General features: G+C 51.3%; 4 long non-coding RNA genes across 4 annotated transcripts; all 4 read left to right on the top strand.

The window, feature by feature from the left end:
• Positions 1-1,168: 1,168 nt before the first annotated feature.
• On the top strand, positions 1,169-3,361 carry LOC125126744 (uncharacterized). Its single transcript, XR_007134775.1, has 3 exons — positions 1,169-1,255; positions 2,794-2,864; positions 3,336-3,361. It is a non-coding gene; the product is annotated as an uncharacterized LOC125126744 (long non-coding RNA).
• A 1,330-nt stretch (positions 3,362-4,691) lies between these two features.
• On the top strand, positions 4,692-6,887 carry LOC125126743 (uncharacterized). Its single transcript, XR_007134774.1, has 3 exons — positions 4,692-4,778; positions 6,320-6,390; positions 6,862-6,887. It is a non-coding gene; the product is annotated as an uncharacterized LOC125126743 (long non-coding RNA).
• Positions 6,888-8,217: 1,330 nt separating this feature from the next.
• LOC125126742 (uncharacterized) lies at positions 8,218-10,417 on the top strand. Its single transcript, XR_007134773.1, has 3 exons — positions 8,218-8,304; positions 9,847-9,917; positions 10,392-10,417. It is a non-coding gene; the product is annotated as an uncharacterized LOC125126742 (long non-coding RNA).
• Positions 10,418-11,750: 1,333 nt separating this feature from the next.
• LOC125126741 (uncharacterized) lies at positions 11,751-13,941 on the top strand. The gene is made up of 3 exons (XR_007134772.1): positions 11,751-11,837; positions 13,374-13,444; positions 13,916-13,941. It is a non-coding gene; the product is annotated as an uncharacterized LOC125126741 (long non-coding RNA).
• The last annotated feature ends 3,451 nt before the right edge of the window (positions 13,942-17,392 follow it).

The following is a 17,392-nucleotide window of genomic DNA, read 5'->3' as shown; positions in this document are numbered from 1 at the left end:
GTTACACATACATGCACACATTCTATTTTCGCACATTATCCTGCTCCGTCATAAGTGACTGGACATAGCTCCCCAGGGCTACACAGCAGGCCCTCACTGCCCATCCGTTCCAAAGGCAAGAGTTTGCATCTGTTGTCCCCAAGCTCCCCAGCCACCCCAGTCCCTCCCCCGCCCCCTCCCTCTCCCCCTTGGCAACCACAAGTCTCTTCTCCAAGTCCATGATTTTCTTTTCTGTGGAAAGGTTCATCTGTGCCTCATGTTAGACGCCAGATACATTCTTGCTGGTTTTGGTGTGGAGGGCCGGAGTGTTTCCAGTTTTGTCCTTGGAGTTAGGGTAGCAGGTTTGCTGATGGAAAGTGACTTACAGGTAGAGTCACGAGGCCAGGTACTGTAGTCCCAGGAACAAGCCGTGTTGCCATTAGTCGATGGAGGTTTGTGTGCAAGGGACTAGGGGTGTGTGTATGGGAAACGGCTGGTAGGATTCTGAGTGTGTCAAAACCCTGAGCCTTCCTCCGACCCTCCTCCCAGACGACCCCGAGTACCCGAGGCGGAAGGTGTCCGGCATCAGTGCTCAGAGAGTTGTTCCACCTTCCACCAAGGTAAGGGCTTTTCACTTCTCTGAGGAAAAAGAAAAAGCAAAAAAAAAAAAAAAGAAAAAAAAATCTATCTATCTATCTATATAGATATGTAGGTATATATCTATATATATCTATATAGACATATAGCTTCATGCCCTAGCTTTTCAGTCAAATTCAACTCTGAAAGTCCAAATCCGTGGATACTTAGGGTTTTCCTGGGTTGGGTGACTGTGGACTGAATGTCTGTCCCAGTGAATGACTGATTTAAAAAGGGACCTTTAAAAACGGACAGCAGTAGTTTCGTATGTGTAAGTGTGGTTGGGAGCATGGTTATCAGCAGAGACTTGCCCTCCTTGAAGGAGACTTTGGCAGCTGTGGGTCAGAGTGCACATAAGAGCTTTTCCAGGAAAATTCGAAGCCTCTCTCCAAGATGACCTCTTGTGTTTTTCCTTTGGGACCTGGGACTAAAGGGATTTTACATTTGGGTTTTCTGTGGACAGACAGACAATGAAAAACCTTTGAGTGTGTAGAGCGCGGGAGGCTTAGATGCTGTCACTAAGAATGTGCTTTTCTCTAGATGCTGGATGAGGAGGACACTGACAAAGACGGGGTGAGTTCAGAGGTCGACGCTCCAGTGACGAACCACCGGGGTGATGACGACGACGACGACGAAGAAGGTGGGTCTTCCTTGCTGGCATTGGTTGGGGAGGCACCAGATCCGGGGTTCCCTTTTGGAAAGAGGGTTGCTCCCAGCTCATTCCCAGCCATAGTGATGCCCAAGGTGTGCACGCCCTGGACACAGGTCTGCCCTGTAGATGGTGCTTTGTGGCAAGATAGGAGGCCCGGGAAGCGAGGTCCACACGTGAGCACGTGTGGTGTGAGCGTGTGGTTCCCCAGAACCTCTTGCCGGTTTCCGCCGCAGAGAGACGCGTCAGCTTCGTGGAGGACAAATGCCACCCCCTCTGCAGAGCTTCTCTGCGTTCATGCATTCTCCCTTGACCACCGCTGCTCCCAAGTTGGCTTAATGTTCCCGTTGCTCAGGTGGAGAGGGTGCCGAGCCAGCTGGCCCAAGCCCTTGACCTCCTACGTGGAAAAGCCAAAGGGGGACCCAGGCCGGGTTCCCCATGGGGTTGCTCTGGACCCCTGACCTGTGCCTCTCCCTCAGCAGGGAGTCCTCAGTCATGGGGCCCTGAGGGGCGAGGGCCCCTGTCCCCCGTCCATGGTTGGGTGTAGCAGGGACTCCAGAGGTCCTGTAACACCTGCCCATCTCTAGAAGGTGGGCGGTCGGCGCTGGTGTCTTTGCTTCAGCTTGGCCAAAAGAGATCGGAATCAGGGGTGTGTTTTCTCGTGTTGGATGGTGTCACGTCAAGGCTTCCAACCTGACCACCCTAGGTGGCACACACCCGGGGGCTGTTGCACATAAGAGCCCAGCGTGAAACCCCCATCGTCAGCCTGGTGTCCAGCACCAGGGTACAAAAGCGTCTGCAGCGCTGGGCGAGGAGGAGTCAGTGCTGAGTCTTTGCGTCTCTCCGTGACGAACTGTCCCACTCGTTGTAAGGCTCCTATGAGTGTGGGTAGCCTGTCACTCAGGGGACATGCACGCCTCATGTGGCAAAGGGAGACAGGGGAGAACAAGCAGGATGTGACTGAACGTGGCTGTTTTTGAGGGTAGGGTTTCCGTAGCGTCACGTCATCTGTACTTGATTTTCTTTGCGACAAGTAGGTTGGCAAATGCAGTTACCGGTATGCTTTCCTGGAATCGAAGTTAGCCCTCCAGGACAGTTTGAAAGTTTTAAATCAACAGCAATGTCTTACGGAAGATGCAATGAGTGCAGTAAAAACAACGGTGACTCTTGGGGCGCAGATGATCTGGGAAGAAGTCCAGCAGACCCTGGCCATTTAGCAGACATTTCAGACGGGCGGGAGATGTCTGGGTCCCTACGCTCCCAAGAGAGCTTGCATTTGCGTGTCTTTGCCCATCGATGAGGGTCCCCTTTGCTAGAAAACCACAGCTCTGGTTTCCTGTCTTGCCTGCCCTTCTCCTTTGCGTTCCTTCCTGCACCAAAGGGGCTGGCCCAGCAGCAGCTCAGTCCGCACTTACCAGCCACGCACATCCATTCACTGGCTCCCCACGTCGTCCTCATCAAGAAAAACTCCCAGCGGGATCCCTGAGCGTCACGCCCAGTGTCCTGACAGTTCCTCTGTGTGCCTCCAGATCTCCCCGAGATAGTGCTGGATGACGTGCCTGCGGTGAGGGTGGCGGGACGGCCTCCATTCGCTCCGCGGGTAAGTTGGGTTTTTAGTCTGAGCTCGCAGTGTTGCTCTATTTCCCCTTCGTGGACATTAAGTTATGACAACCTGAGCCTGCACGTTCCAGACCATGTGGACGGTTCCGAGGGTTGGGACTCCATGTCAGGCGCGTCTGTTGCCAACTCCCGATGCCTGCTTCCGCAGGGCAATGCAATAACAACACCTGTCCCAACCTGCAGAGGACAGAGCCCCCTCTCCAGAAGCATCTTTTCCTCGAGGGAAAGAGTTCTGTCATCTCCAGCTGACATGGCCCTGGACATCCCGTCGTCTAGGACAAGTTCTTGCCTTTCTCCCCGAGGAGGGTTTGCTCTGCCTTTGCTGGGTTCTCTGGACTCCACCGCTGTTGTGCATCGGGGTTTCTGCTGTCACCAAGTGAAGGAAAGACCTGTGCAGATAGATGGCCTTGTGGTCTGATCCTCATGGCACTTTCTCCTCTTGTCATTGCAGGTGGCCTTCATGGTGAACAAAACACGTATGTATGCTGGAAGCACTCATCTGGGGGGAGGGGCCCCTTAGAAGGTGAGGCAGGTGGCGCAGTCTTGCTGGGTTTATTTATTTGTTTTTAATTGTTGTTTCCCCAGGGCAGGTTTTGTTTTTTTCCCTTTCTTCCGGCCGTACGGCATGGTGACCCGGTTACACATACATGCACACATTCTATTTTCGCACATTATCCTGCTCCGTCATAAGTGACTGGACATAGCTCCCCAGGGCTACACAGCAGGCCCTCACTGCCCATCCGTTCCAAAGGCAAGAGTTTGCATCTGTTGTCCCCAAGCTCCCCAGCCACCCCCAGTCCCTCCCCCGCCCCCCTCCCTCTCCCCCTTGGCAACCACAAGTCTCTTCTCCAAGTCCATGATTTTCTTTTCTGTGGAAAGGTTCATCTGTGCCTCATGTTAGACGCCAGATACATTCTTGCTGGTTTTGGTGTGGAGGGCCGGAGTGTTTCCAGTTTTGTCCTTGGAGTTAGGGTAGCAGGTTTGCTGATGGAAAGTGACTTACAGGTAGAGTCACGAGGCCAGGTACTGTAGTCCCAGGAACAAGCCGTGTTGCCATTAGTCGATGGAGGTTTGTGTGCAAGGGACTAGGGGTGTGTGTATGGGAAACGGCTGGTAGGATTCTGAGTGTGTCAAAACCCTGAGCCTTCCTCCGACCCTCCTCCCAGACGACCCCGAGTACCCGAGGCGGAAGGTGTCCGGCATCAGTGCTCAGAGAGTTGTTCCACCTTCCACCAAGGTAAGGGCTTTTCACTTCTCTGAGGAAAAAGAAAAAGCAAAAAAAAAAAAAAAAGAAAAAAAAATCTATCTATCTATCTATATAGATATGTAGGTATATATCTATATATATCTATATAGATATATAGCTTCATGCCCTAGCTTTTCAGTCAAATTCAACTCTGAAAGTCCAAATCCGTGGATACTTAGGGTTTTCCTGGGTTGGGTGACTGTGGACTGAATGTCTGTCCCAGTGAATGACTGATTTAAAAAGGGACCTTTAAAAACGGACAGCAGTAGTTTCGTATGTGTAAGTGTGGTTGGGAGCATGGTTATCAGCAGAGACTTGCCCTCCTTGAAGGAGACTTTGGCAGCTGTGGGTCAGAGTGCACATAAGAGCTTTTCCAGGAAAATTCGAAGCCTCTCTCCAAGATGACCTCTTGTGTTTTTCCTTTGGGACCTGGGACTAAAGGGATTTTACATTTGGGTTTTCTGTGGACAGACAGACAATGAAAAACCTTTGAGTGTGTAGAGCGCGGGAGGCTTAGATGCTGTCACTAAGAATGTGCTTTTCTCTAGATGCTGGATGAGGAGGACACTGACAAAGACGGGGTGAGTTCAGAGGTCGACGCTCCAGTGACGAACCACCGGGGTGATGACGACGACGACGACGAAGAAGGTGGGTCTTCCTTGCTGGCATTGGTTGGGGAGGCACCAGATCCGGGGTTCCCTTTTGGAAAGAGGGTTGCTCCCAGCTCATTCCCAGCCATAGTGATGCCCAAGGTGTGCACGCCCTGGACACAGGTCTGCCCTGTAGATGGTGCTTTGTGGCAAGATAGGAGGCCCGGGAAGCGAGGTCCACACGTGAGCACGTGTGGTGTGAGCGTGTGGTTCCCCAGAACCTCTTGCCGGTTTCCGCCGCAGAGAGACGCGTCAGCTTCGTGGAGGACAAATGCCACCCCCTCTGCAGAGCTTCTCTGCGTTCATGCATTCTCCCTTGACCACCGCTGCTCCCAAGTTGGCTTAATGTTCCCGTTGCTCAGGTGGAGAGGGTGCCGAGCCAGCTGGCCCAAGCCCTTGACCTCCTACGTGGAAAAGCCAAAGGGGGACCCAGGCCGGGTTCCCCATGGGGTTGCTCTGGACCCCTGACCTGTGCCTCTCCCTCAGCAGGGAGTCCTCAGTCATGGGGCCCTGAGGGGCGAGGGCCCCTGTCCCCCGTCCATGGTTGGGTGTAGCAGGGACTCCAGAGGTCCCTGTAACACCTGCCCATCTCTAGAAGGTGGGCGGTCGGCGCTGGTGTCTTTGCTTCAGCTTGGCCAAAAGAGATCGGAATCAGGGGTGTGTTTTCTCGTGTTGGATGGTGTCACGTCAAGGCTTCCAACTGACCACCCTAGGTGGCACACACCCGGGGGCTGTTGCACATAAGAGCCCAGCGTGAAACCCCCATCGTCAGCCCTGGTGTCCAGCACCAGGGTACAAAAGCGTCTGCAGCGCTGGGCGAGGAGGAGTCAGTGCTGAGTCTTTGCGTCTCTCCGTGACGAACTGTCCCACTCGTTGTAAGGCTCCTATGAGTGTGGGTAGCCTGTCACTCAGGGGACATGCACGCCTCATGTGGCAAAGGGAGACAGGGGAGAACAAGCAGGATGTGACTGAACGTGGCTGTTTTTGAGGGTAGGGTTTCCGTAGCGTCACGTCATCTGTACTTGATTTTCTTTGCGACAAGTAGGTTGGCAAATGCAGTTACCGGTATGCTTTCCTGGAATCCGAAGTTAGCCCTCCAGGACAGTTGAAAGTTTTAAATCAACAGCAATGTCTTACGGAAGATGCAATGAGTGCAGTAAAAACAACGGTGACTCTTGGGGCGCAGATGATCTGGGAAGAAGTCCAGCAGACCCTGGCCATTTAGCAGACATTTCAGACGGGCGGGAGATGTCTGGGTCCCTACGCTCCCAAGAGAGCTTGCATTTTGCGTGTCTTTGCCCATCGATGAGGGTCCCCTTTGCTAGAAACCACAGCTCTGGTTTCCTGTCTTGCCTGCCCTTCTCCTTTGCGTTCCTTCCTGCACCAAAGGGGCTGGCCCAGCAAGCAGCTCAGTCCGCACTTACCAGCCACGCAGCATCCATTCACTGGCTCCCCACGTCGTCCTCATCAAGAAAAACTCCCAGCGGGATCCCTGAGCGTCACGCCCAGTGTCCTGACAGTTCCTCTGTGTGCCTCCAGATCTCCCCGAGATAGTGCTGGATGACGTGCCTGCGGTGAGGGTGGCGGGACGGCCTCCATTCGCTCCGCGGGTAAGTTGGGTTTTTAGTCTGAGCTCGCAGTGTTGCTCTATTTCCCCTTCGTGGACATTAAGTTATGACAACCTGAGCCTGCACGTTCCAGACCATGTGGACGGTTCCGAGGGTTGGGACTCCATGTCAGGCGCGTCTGTTGCCAACTCCCGATGCCTGCTTCCGCAGGGCAATGCAATAACAACACCTGTCCCAACCTGCAGAGGACAGAGCCCCCTCTCCAGAAGCATCTTTTCCTCGAGGGAAAGAGTTCTGTCATCTCCAGCTGACATGGCCCTGGACATCCCGTCGTCTAGGACAAGTTCTTGCCTTTCTCCCCGAGGAGGGTTTGCTCTGCCTTTGCTGGGTTCTCTGGACTCCACCGCTGTTGTGCATCGGGGTTTCTGCTGTCACCAAGTGAAGGAAAGACCTGTGCAGATAGATGGCCTTGTGGTCTGATCCTCATGGCACTTTCTCCTCTTGTCATTGCAGGTGGCCTTCATGGTGAACAAAACACGTATGTATGCTGGAAGCACTCATCTGGGGGGAGGGGCCCCTTAGAAGGTGAGGCAGGTGGCGCAGTCTTGCTGGGTTTATTTATTTGTTTTTAATTGTTGTTTCCCCAGGGCAGGTTTTGTTTTTTTTCCCTTTCTTCCGGCCGTACGGCATGGTGACCCCGGTTACACATACATGCACACATTCTATTTTCGCACATTATCCTGCTCCGTCATAAGTGACTGGACATAGCTCCCCAGGGCTACACAGCAGGCCTCTCACTGCCCATCCGTTCCAAAGGCAAGAGTTTGCATCTGTTGTCCCCAAGCTCCCCAGCCACCCCAGTCCCTCCCCCGCCCCCTCCCCCTCTCCCCCTTGGCAACCACAAGTCTCTTCTCCAAGTCCATGATTTTCTTTTCTGTGGAAAGGTTCATCTGTGCCTCATGTTAGACGCCAGATACATTCTTGCTGGTTTTGGTGTGGAGGGCCGGAGTGTTTCCAGTTTTGTCCTTGGAGTTAGGGTAGCAGGTTTGCTGATGGAAAGTGACTTACAGGTAGAGTCACGAGGCCAGGTACTGTAGTCCCAGGAACAAGCCGTGTTGCCATTAGTCGATGGAGGTTTGTGTGCAAGGGACTAGGGGTGTGTGTATGGGAAACGGCTGGTAGGATTCTGAGTGTGTCAAAACCCTGAGCCTTCCTCCGACCCTCCTCCCAGACGACCCCGAGTACCCGAGGCGGAAGGTGTCCGGCATCAGTGCTCAGAGAGTTGTTCCACCTTCCACCAAGGTAAGGGCTTTTCACTTCTCTGAGGAAAAAGAAAAAGCAAAAAAAAAAAAAAAAGAAAAAAAAATCTATCTATCTATCTATATAGATATGTAGGTATATATCTATATATCTATATAGATATATAGCTTCATGCCCTAGCTTTTCAGTCAAATTCAACTCTGAAAGTCCAAATCCGTGGATACTTAGGGTTTTCCTGGGTTGGGTGACTGTGGACTGAATGTCTGTCCCAGTGAATGACTGATTTAAAAAGGGACCTTTAAAAACGGACAGCAGTAGTTTCGTATGTGTAAGTGTGGTTGGGAGCATGGTTATCAGCAGAGACTTGCCCTCCTTGAAGGAGACTTTGGCAGCTGTGGGTCAGAGTGCACATAAGAGCTTTTCCAGGAAAATTCGAAGCCTCTCTCCAAGATGACCTCTTGTGTTTTTCCTTTGGGACCTGGGACTAAAGGGATTTTACATTTGGGTTTTCTGTGGACAGACAGACAATGAAAACCTTTGAGTGTGTAGAGCGCGGGAGGCTTAGATGCTGTCACTAAGAATGTGCTTTTCTCTAGATGCTGGATGAGGAGGACACTGACAAAGACGGGGTGAGTTCAGAGGTCGACGCTCCAGTGACGAACCACCGGGGTGATGACGACGACGACGACGAAGAAGGTGGGTCTTCCTTGCTGGCATTGGTTGGGGGAGGCACCAGATCCGGGGTTCCCTTTTGGAAAGAGGGTTGCTCCCAGCTCATTCCCAGCCATAGTGATGCCCAAGGTGTGCACGCCCTGGACACAGGTCTGCCCTGTAGATGGTGCTTTGTGGCAAGATAGGAGGCCCGGGAAGCGAGGTCCACACGTGAGCACGTGTGGTGTGAGCGTGTGGTTCCCCAGAACCTCTTGCCGGTTTCCGCCGCAGAGAGACGCGTCAGCTTCGTGGAGGACAAATGCCACCCCCTCTGCAGAGCTTCTCTGCGTTCATGCATTCTCCCTTGACCACCGCTGCTCCCAAGTTGGCTTAATGTTCCCGTTGCTCAGGTGGAGAGGGTGCCGAGCCAGCTGGCCCAAGCCCTTGACCTCCTACGTGGAAAAGCCAAAGGGGGACCCAGGCCGGGTTCCCCATGGGGTTGCTCTGGACCCCTGACCTGTGCCTCTCCCTCAGCAGGGAGTCCTCAGTCATGGGGCCCTGAGGGGCGAGGGGCCCCTGTCCCCCGTCCATGGTTGGGTGTAGCAGGGACTCCAGAGGTCCTGTAACACCTGCCCATCTCTAGAAGGTGGGCGGGTCGGCGCTGGTGTCTTTGCTTCAGCTTGGGCCAAAAGAGATCGGAATCAGGGGTGTGTTTTCTCGTGTTGGATGGTGTCACGTCAAGGCTTCCAACCTGACCACCCTAGGTGGCACACACCCGGGGGCTGTTGCACATAAGAGCCCAGCGTGAAACCCCCATCGTCAGCCTGGTGTCCAGCACCAGGGTACAAAAGCGTCTGCAGCGCTGGGCGAGGAGGAGTCAGTGCTGAGTCTTTGCGTCTCTCCGTGACGAACTGTCCCACTCGTTGTAAGGCTCCTATGAGTGTGGGTAGCCTGTCACTCAGGGGACATGCACGCCTCATGTGGCAAAGGGAGACAGGGGAGAGAACAAGCAGGATGTGACTGAACGTGGCTGTTTTTGAGGGTAGGGTTTCCGTAGCGTCACGTCATCTGTACTTGATTTCTTTGCGACAAGTAGGTTGGCAAATGCAGTTACCGGTATGCTTTCCTGGAATCGAAGTTAGCCCTCCAGGACAGTTGAAAGTTTTAAATCAACAGCAATGTCTTACGGAAGATGCAATGAGTGCAGTAAAAACAACGGTGACTCTTGGGGCGCAGATGATCTGGGAAGAAGTCCAGCAGACCCTGGCCATTTAGCAGACATTTCAGACGGGCGGGAGATGTCTGGGTCCCTACGCTCCCAAGAGAGCTTGCATTTGCGTGTCTTTGCCCATCGATGAGGGTCCCCTTTGCTAGAAAACCACAGCTCTGGTTTCCTGTCTTGCCTGCCCTTCTCCTTTGCGTTCCTTCCTGCACCAAAGGGGCTGGCCCAGCAGCAGCTCAGTCCGCACTTACCAGCCACGCACATCCATTCACTGGCTCCCCACGTCGTCCTCATCAAGAAAAACTCCCAGCGGGATCCCTGAGCGTCACGCCCAGTGTCCTGACAGTTCCTCTGTGTGCCTCCAGATCTCCCCGAGATAGTGCTGGATGACGTGCCTGCGGTGAGGGTGGCGGGACGGCCTCCATTCGCTCCGCGGGTAAGTTGGGTTTTTTAGTCTGAGCTCGCAGTGTTGCTCTATTTCCCCTTCGTGGACATTAAGTTATGACAACCTGAGCCTGCACGTTCCAGACCATGTGGACGGTTTCCGAGGGTTGGGACTCCATGTCAGGCGCGTCTGTTGCCAACTCCCGATGCCTGCTTCCGCAGGGCAATGCAATAACAACACCTGTCCCAACCTGCAGAGGACAGAGCCCCCTCTCCAGAAGCATCTTTTCCTCGAGGGAAAGAGTTCTGTCATCTCCAGCTGACATGGCCCTGGACATCCCGTCGTCTAGGACAAGTTCTTGCCTTTCTCCCCGAGGAGGGGTTTGCTCTGCCTTTGCTGGGTTCTCTGGACTCCACCGCTGTTGTGCATCGGGGTTTCTGCTGTCACCAAGTGAAGGAAAGACCTGTGCAGATAGATGGCCTTGTGGTCTGATCCTCATGGCACTTTCTCCTCTTGTCATTGCAGGTGGCCTTCATGGTGAACAAAACACGTATGTATGCTGGAAGCACTCATCTGGGGGGAGGGGCCCCTTAGAAGGTGAGGCAGGTGGCGCAGTCTTGCTGGGTTTATTTATTTGTTTTTAATTGTTGTTTCCCCAGGGCAGGTTTTGTTTTTTTCCCTTTCTTCCGGCCGTACGGCATGGTGACCCGGTTACACATACATGCACACATTCTATTTTCGCACATTATCCTGCTCCGTCATAAGTGACTGGACATAGCTCCCCAGGGCTACACAGCAGGCTCTCACTGCCCATCCGTTCCAAAGGCAAGAGTTTGCATCTGTTGTCCCCAAGCTCCCCAGCCACCCCAGTCCCTCCCCCGCCCCCCTCCCCTCCCTCTCCCACTTGGCAACCACAAGTCTCTTCTCCAAGTCCATGATTTTCTTTCTGTGGAAAGGTTCATCTGTGCCTCATGTTAGACGCCAGATACATTCTTGCTGGTTTTGGTGTGGAGGGCCGGAGTGTTTCCAGTTTTGTCCTTGGAGTTAGGGTAGCAGGTTTGCTGATGGAAAGTGACTTACAGGTAGAGTCACGAGGCCAGGTACTGTAGTCCCAGGAACAAGCCGTGTTGCCATTAGTCGATGGAGGTTTGTGTGCAAGGGACTAGGGGTGTGTGTATGGGAAACGGCTGGTAGGATTCTGAGTGTGTCAAAACCCTGAGCCTTCCTCCGACCCTCCTCCCAGACGACCCCGAGTACCCGAGGCGGAAGGTGTCCGGCATCAGTGCTCAGAGAGTTGTTCCACCTTCCACCAAGGTAAGGGCTTTTCACTTCTCTGAGGAAAAAGAAAAAGCAAAAAAAAAAAAAAAAGAAAAAAAAATCTATCTATCTATCTATATAGATATGTAGGTATATATCTATCTATATCTATATAGATATATAGCTTCATGCCCTAGCTTTTCAGTCAGATTCAACTCTGAAAGTCCAAATCCGTGGATACTTAGGGTTTTCCTGGGTTGGGTGACTGTGGACTGAATGTCTGTCCCAGTGAATGACTGATGTAAAAAGGGACCTTTAAAAACGGACAGCAGTAGTTTCGTATGTGTAAGTGTGGTTGGGAGCATGGTTATCAGCAGAGACTTGCCCTCCTTGAAGGAGACTTTGGCAGCTGTGGGTCAGAGTGCACATAAGAGTTTTTCCAGGAAAATTCGAAGCCTCTCTCCAAGATGACCTCTTGTGTTTTTCCTTTGGGACCTGGGACTAAAGGGATTTTACATTTGGGTTTTCTGTGGACAGACAGACAATGAAAAACCTTTGAGTGTGTAGAGCGCGGGAGGCTTAGATGCTGTCACTAAGAATGTGCTTTTCTCTAGATGCTGGATGAGGAGGACACTGACAAAGACGGGGTGAGTTCAGAGGTCGACGCTCCAGTGACGAACCACCGGGGTGATGACGACGACGACGACGAAGAAGGTGGGTCTTCCTTGCTGGCATTGGTTGGGGAGGCACCAGATCCGGGGTTCCCTTTTGGAAAGAGGGTTGCTCCCAGCTCATTCCCAGCCATAGTGATGCCCAAGGTGTGCACGCCCTGGACACAGGTCTGCCCTGTAGATGGTGCTTTGTGGCAAGATAGGAGGCCCGGGAAGCGAGGTCCACACGTGAGCACGTGTGGTGTGAGCGTGTGGTTCCCCAGAACCTCTTGCCGGTTTCCGCCGCAGAGAGACGCGTCAGCTTCGTGGAGGACAAATGCCACCCCCTCTGCAGAGCTTCTCTGCGTTCATGCATTCTCCCTTGACCACCGCTGCTCCCAAGTTGGCTTAATGTTCCCGTTGCTCAGGTGGAGAGGGTGCCGAGCCAGCTGGCCCAAGCCCTTGACCTCCTACGTGGAAAAGCCAAAGGGGGACCCAGGCCGGGTTCCCCATGGGGTTGCTCTGGACCCCTGACCTGTGCCTCTCCCTCAGCAGGGAGTCCTCAGTCATGGAGCCCTGAGGGGCGAGGGCCCCTGTCCCCCGTCCGTGGTTGGGTGTAGCAGGGACTCCAGAGGTCCTGTAACACCTGCCCATCTCTAGAAGGTGGGCGGTCGGCGCTGGTGTCTTTGCTTCAGCTTGGCCAAAAGAGATCGGAATCAGGGGTGTGTTTTCTCGTGTTGGATGGTGTCACGTCAAGGCTTCCAACTGACCACCCTAGGTGGCACACACCCGGGGGGCTGTTGCACATAAGAGCCCAGCGTGAAACCCCCATCGTCAGCCTGGTGTCCAGCACCAGGGTACAAAAGCGTCTGCAGCGCTGGGCGAGGAGGAGTCAGTGCTGAGTCTTTGCGTCTCTCCGTGACGAACTGTCCCACTCGTTGTAAGGCTCCTGTGAGTGTGGGTAGCCTGTCACTCAGGGGACATGCACGCCTCATGTGGCAAAGGGAGACAGGGGAGAACAAGCAGGATGTGACTGAACGTGGCTGTTTTTGAGGGTAGGGTTTCCGTAGCGTCACGTCATCTGTACTTGATTTTCTTTGCGACAAGTAGGTTGGCAAATGCAGTTACCGGTATGCTTTCCTGGAATCGAAGTTAGCCCTCCAGGACAGTTGAAAGTTTTAAATCAACAGCAATGTCTTACGGAAGATGCAATGAGTGCAGTAAAAACAACGGTGACTCTTGGGGCGCAGATGATCTGGGAAGAAGTCCAGCAGACCCTGGCCATTTAGCAGACATTTCAGACGGGCGGGAGATGTCTGGGTCCCTACGCTCCCAAGAGAGCTTGCATTTGCGTGTCTTTGCCATCGATGAGGGTCCCCTTTGCTAGAAAACCACAGCTCTGGTTTCCTGTCTTGCCTGCCCTTCTCCTTTGCGTTCCTTCCTGCACCAAAGGGGCTGGCCCAGCAGCAGCTCAGTCCGCACTTACCAGCCACGCGCATCCATTCACTGGCTCCCCACGTCGTCCTCATCAAGAAAAACTCCCAGCGGGATCCCTGAGCGTCACGCCCAGTGTCCTGACAGTTCCTCTGTGTGCCTCCAGATCTCCCCGAGATAGTGCTGGATGACGTGCCTGCGGTGAGGGTGGCGGGACGGCCTCCATTCGCTCCGCGGGTAAGTTGGGTTTTTAGTCTGAGCTCGCAGTGTTGCTCTATTTCCCCTTCGTGGACATTAAGTTATGACAACCTGAGCCTGCACGTTCCAGACCATGTGGACGGTTCCGAGGGTTGGGACTCCATGTCAGGCGCGTCTGTTGCCAACTCCCGATGCCTGCTTCCGCAGGGCAATGCAATAACAACACCTGTCCCAACCTGCAGAGGACAGAGCCCCCTCTCCAGAAGCATCTTTTCCTCGAGGGAAAGAGTTCTGTCATCTCCAGCTGACATGGCCCTGGACATCCCGTCGTCTAGGACAAGTTCTTGCCTTTCTCCCCGAGGAGGGTTTGCTCTGCCTTTGCTGGGTTCTCTGGACTCCACCGCTGTTGTGCATCGGGGTTTCTGCTGTCACCAAGTGAAGGAAAGACCTGTGCAGATAGATGGCCTTGTGGTCTGATCCTCATGGCACTTTCTCCTCTTGTCATTGCAGGTGGCCTTCATGGTGAACAAAACACGTATGTATGCTGGAAGCACTCATCTGGGGGGAGGGGCCCCTTAGAAGGTGAGGCAGGTGGCGCAGTCTTGCTGGGTTTATTTATTTGTTTTTAATTGTTGTTTCCCCAGGGCAGGTTTTGTTTTTTTTCCCTTTCTTCCGGCCGTACGGCATGGTGACCCGGTTACACATACATGCACACATTCTATTTTCGCACATTATCCTGCTCCGTCATAAGTGACTGGACATAGCTCCCCAGGGCTACACAGCAGGCTCTCACTGCCCATCCGTTCCAAAGGCAAGAGTTTGCATCTGTTGTCCCCAAGCTCCCCAGCCACCCCAGTCCCTCCCCCGCCCCCTCCCCCTCCCTCTCCCCCTTGGCAACCACAAGTCTCTTCTCCAAGTCCATGATTTTCTTTTCTGTGGAAAGGTTCATCTGTGCCTCATGTTAGACGCCAGATACATTCTTGCTGGTTTTGGTGTGGAGGGCCGGAGTGTTTCCAGTTTTGTCCTTGGAGTTAGGGTAGCAGGTTTGCTGATGGAAAGTGACTTACAGGTAGAGTCACGAGGCCAGGTACTGTAGTCCCAGGAACAAGCCGTGTTGCCATTAGTCGATGGAGGTTTGTGTGCAAGGGAATAGTCTTATTTCTATAGATGCTATTTTTTTGTATTTTGGTTTATTTTGTTTTGTTGTATTTTTTTTTGCTCTATGTGCGTGTATATTTATGTACCTCAAAATATCATTGTTCCTTTTTCCAACTGTCCACATTTTTATCCCTATACCTGTTGCATTCCGGAAATTTATGCATGTAAATATTATCTTCTGCCTATACTTTGTTTTCCTTCATGTTATATGAAGTACACCTCACTTACGCTATTAAAGCAGTTCCTTCAGCACCCAAAGGAAATATCATATTTCTTTCTTCTGAGGAATACTCTTTTCCCAGTCCATTTTATATGGTCTGCAATTTCATTTAATATTCTTACCTCTTCTGAGGAGTCCTCATTGCAGTATTGTTCGGTGTGATATGTCATTCTTTCTACTCACTTAGCAAATAGTGTCGTAGTCAAGTCTCAGTTTCTGAGTTCCCACTCAACCCGTTATTGAGCATCTTTCGCTGGGCAGTGTTTCTTTCTTTGTCTAGGGGTCTTCTCCTTGTGTCCATGTGCCATGCCCGGTTCTGGAAGAATCGGAAAATAGGAACTTCCAGGAATAGATGGAAGAAATTCACTCCAGGTTTCTTCTTTGAGTATGAGTAGTCACCTTCAGATCCTGTGGTATGATTATAAACATTCCTTTTGCTACAGAAAATCTGTCTCCTATCCCTTATACTGTCCCTGTTTTCTCTGTACTGGGGAAGAAATGCTGTGTACGGTGACAACCGAACCACGAGATCTACTCCAGGGACTGAGCTCAGGGTGGGTCCTTGCTTCTTCCCAGGTGTTGAAGGGGATGTTGTGCTTTGCAAGGAGGCACCGAAATACTCGGTGGTGTGACAGGAACATCTCCACTCAGGTTGCTGTTGAAACTGACAGATGTAATAGGTTCTTGGTGTTTTCTGAAAGCTTTGCAGAGAAACTAGTCAAGAGAGTAATGTCAATTAAATAGAAAACAAAGAAACGTATACCTAATAATATTTTTGGATTTTGACTCTTTTAAGAAATACATACTGTCGTAGAATTCAGTTGTCTTCTGTCTATTAGTATTTTCTCTAATGAAGAGAAAAATGAGAATGCCTTGATTTACAGCATTTGTTTGTACCAGAAACTGTCTATGAGACCATTGTGTCCTTGAAACTCTCCATGTCTAGATATGGTTTTCAGACAGTGCTGAAGGGAACCCTAGTGTTGGTTACATGGTGAAGTGGTTGCTCCCCACAGAGAAGCTCTAAGAACCCAGAGGCCCACCTGGTGGACTCCAGGTGTGAGCACCGTGCACCTTGAGGAGGGAGATTCTTTAGGAAGTGGATGGAAGCTGGAGAAGGGGCACCCAAGCCGTGTGGGATCCAAGGTGTTTGACTTAAATAGTAGGAATGAGTGGAATACCCCTGTGTGCAACCTTCGAATCTTCCTTGGATTCCTGCTCAAGTGGCTAAGAGGAAGGACATCCTCTTCCCTGGAGCGAACACTGAGGGAGGTGTCTCCTTGCAAGCCTGGGGAGAGCAGTCTTCCTCCTGTTCCTTGGTCCTCTGCAGCTACCCATGTGCACTCCAGGTCCTTTCTCATTCCGTCCAACTACCCACTCTCCTTATTTTGTTCTTTCTTTCCTTTCTCCTCCCCTTTGTATTTTATTTTGCAAATACTTTTTTATTGTAGTTAGAACACACATGTCATGGGATCCCACCTCTTAATAAGATCAGAAGTGTCCAGTCCAGTACTATTAATGCTATGCAGCACATGGTTGTACAGCCTTTCTCTACTGCTTTTTCACCTTGCACATTAAACCCCAGAGCCATTGAAGGGACACTCCGTATCTTACCTTCCTCCCAGCTCTTGGAATCACTTGTATTTTCTGCTTCTGTGAGTTGTCCTTTAGATATCTAATTGAAAGGAGATTGTTCAGTATTTGTCCTCCTGTGATTGGTCTCTTTCACTCTTGCTGATGTCCTCCAGGTTCATTTGGGTAGCCACAAATTGCAGGATTTCCTTCTTTTTAAAAGGATGAATAACATGACACTGTATGTATGTGTGTGTGTACGACATTTTTGTGATTAATTTGTATGGTCACAGACACTAGGACAGTTTTCCTGCTTAGCTATACTGTATAATGCTGCAATGAACAGGAGCTGGCAGGTCTGTCTTGCACATACCCATTTTACCTCCTTTGGATATGAATCCAAAGTGTGATGCATTTTTGCTAGTTTTATTATTAATTTTTTGGAGGTCCTCCATACTGTTTCCCATTATGGTTATACCATTTTCCATTCTTACCAACAGTGTGCAGAAGTTCCAGGTGTCCTCCTCTTTGCCTACATCAATTAATTTTCGTTTTACAACATACATCCTAACAGGTGTGAGTGGGGTATCTCCTTGTAGTTTGATTTGCATTCTACTGCTACCTGGTAACGTTGATCAAAACATGCATTTTCACATATATATGGATCACTTTCAAGTCTTCTATGTGGAAATATTTACTCAAGACGTTTGCCCATTTTTAACTCAGCTATTTTCCCAAAGCCTTTTTTTTTTTTTTGGTTTTGGTTTTTTTTTAGTTTTGATTTTGTTTTAATTGCGGTGTGGTAATTTCTTATATATTTTGGGTTTGGGGCCCTTATTCAGAAGCAATATTTGCAAGTATTTCCTCCCACCCTATAGATTGCCTTTTCATTCTGTCAATTGTTTTTAAGGAGACTATAAATTTTTAGCTGGGGAAACTTTGAACCTTGGAGAGATCATTTGGCCATACATGTGTGAGTTTATTTTTAGGTCCTTTTCTTATGGTTGATTGGTCTGTCTTCCTGTTTAGACTTTTTT

The sequence above is a fragment of the Phacochoerus africanus genome, chromosome 5 (assembly GCF_016906955.1).
Source record: "Phacochoerus africanus isolate WHEZ1 chromosome 5, ROS_Pafr_v1, whole genome shotgun sequence".
Lineage (NCBI taxonomy): Eukaryota > Metazoa > Chordata > Mammalia > Artiodactyla > Suidae > Phacochoerus > Phacochoerus africanus.
This window is presented reverse-complemented; position numbering and strand designations above follow the sequence as displayed.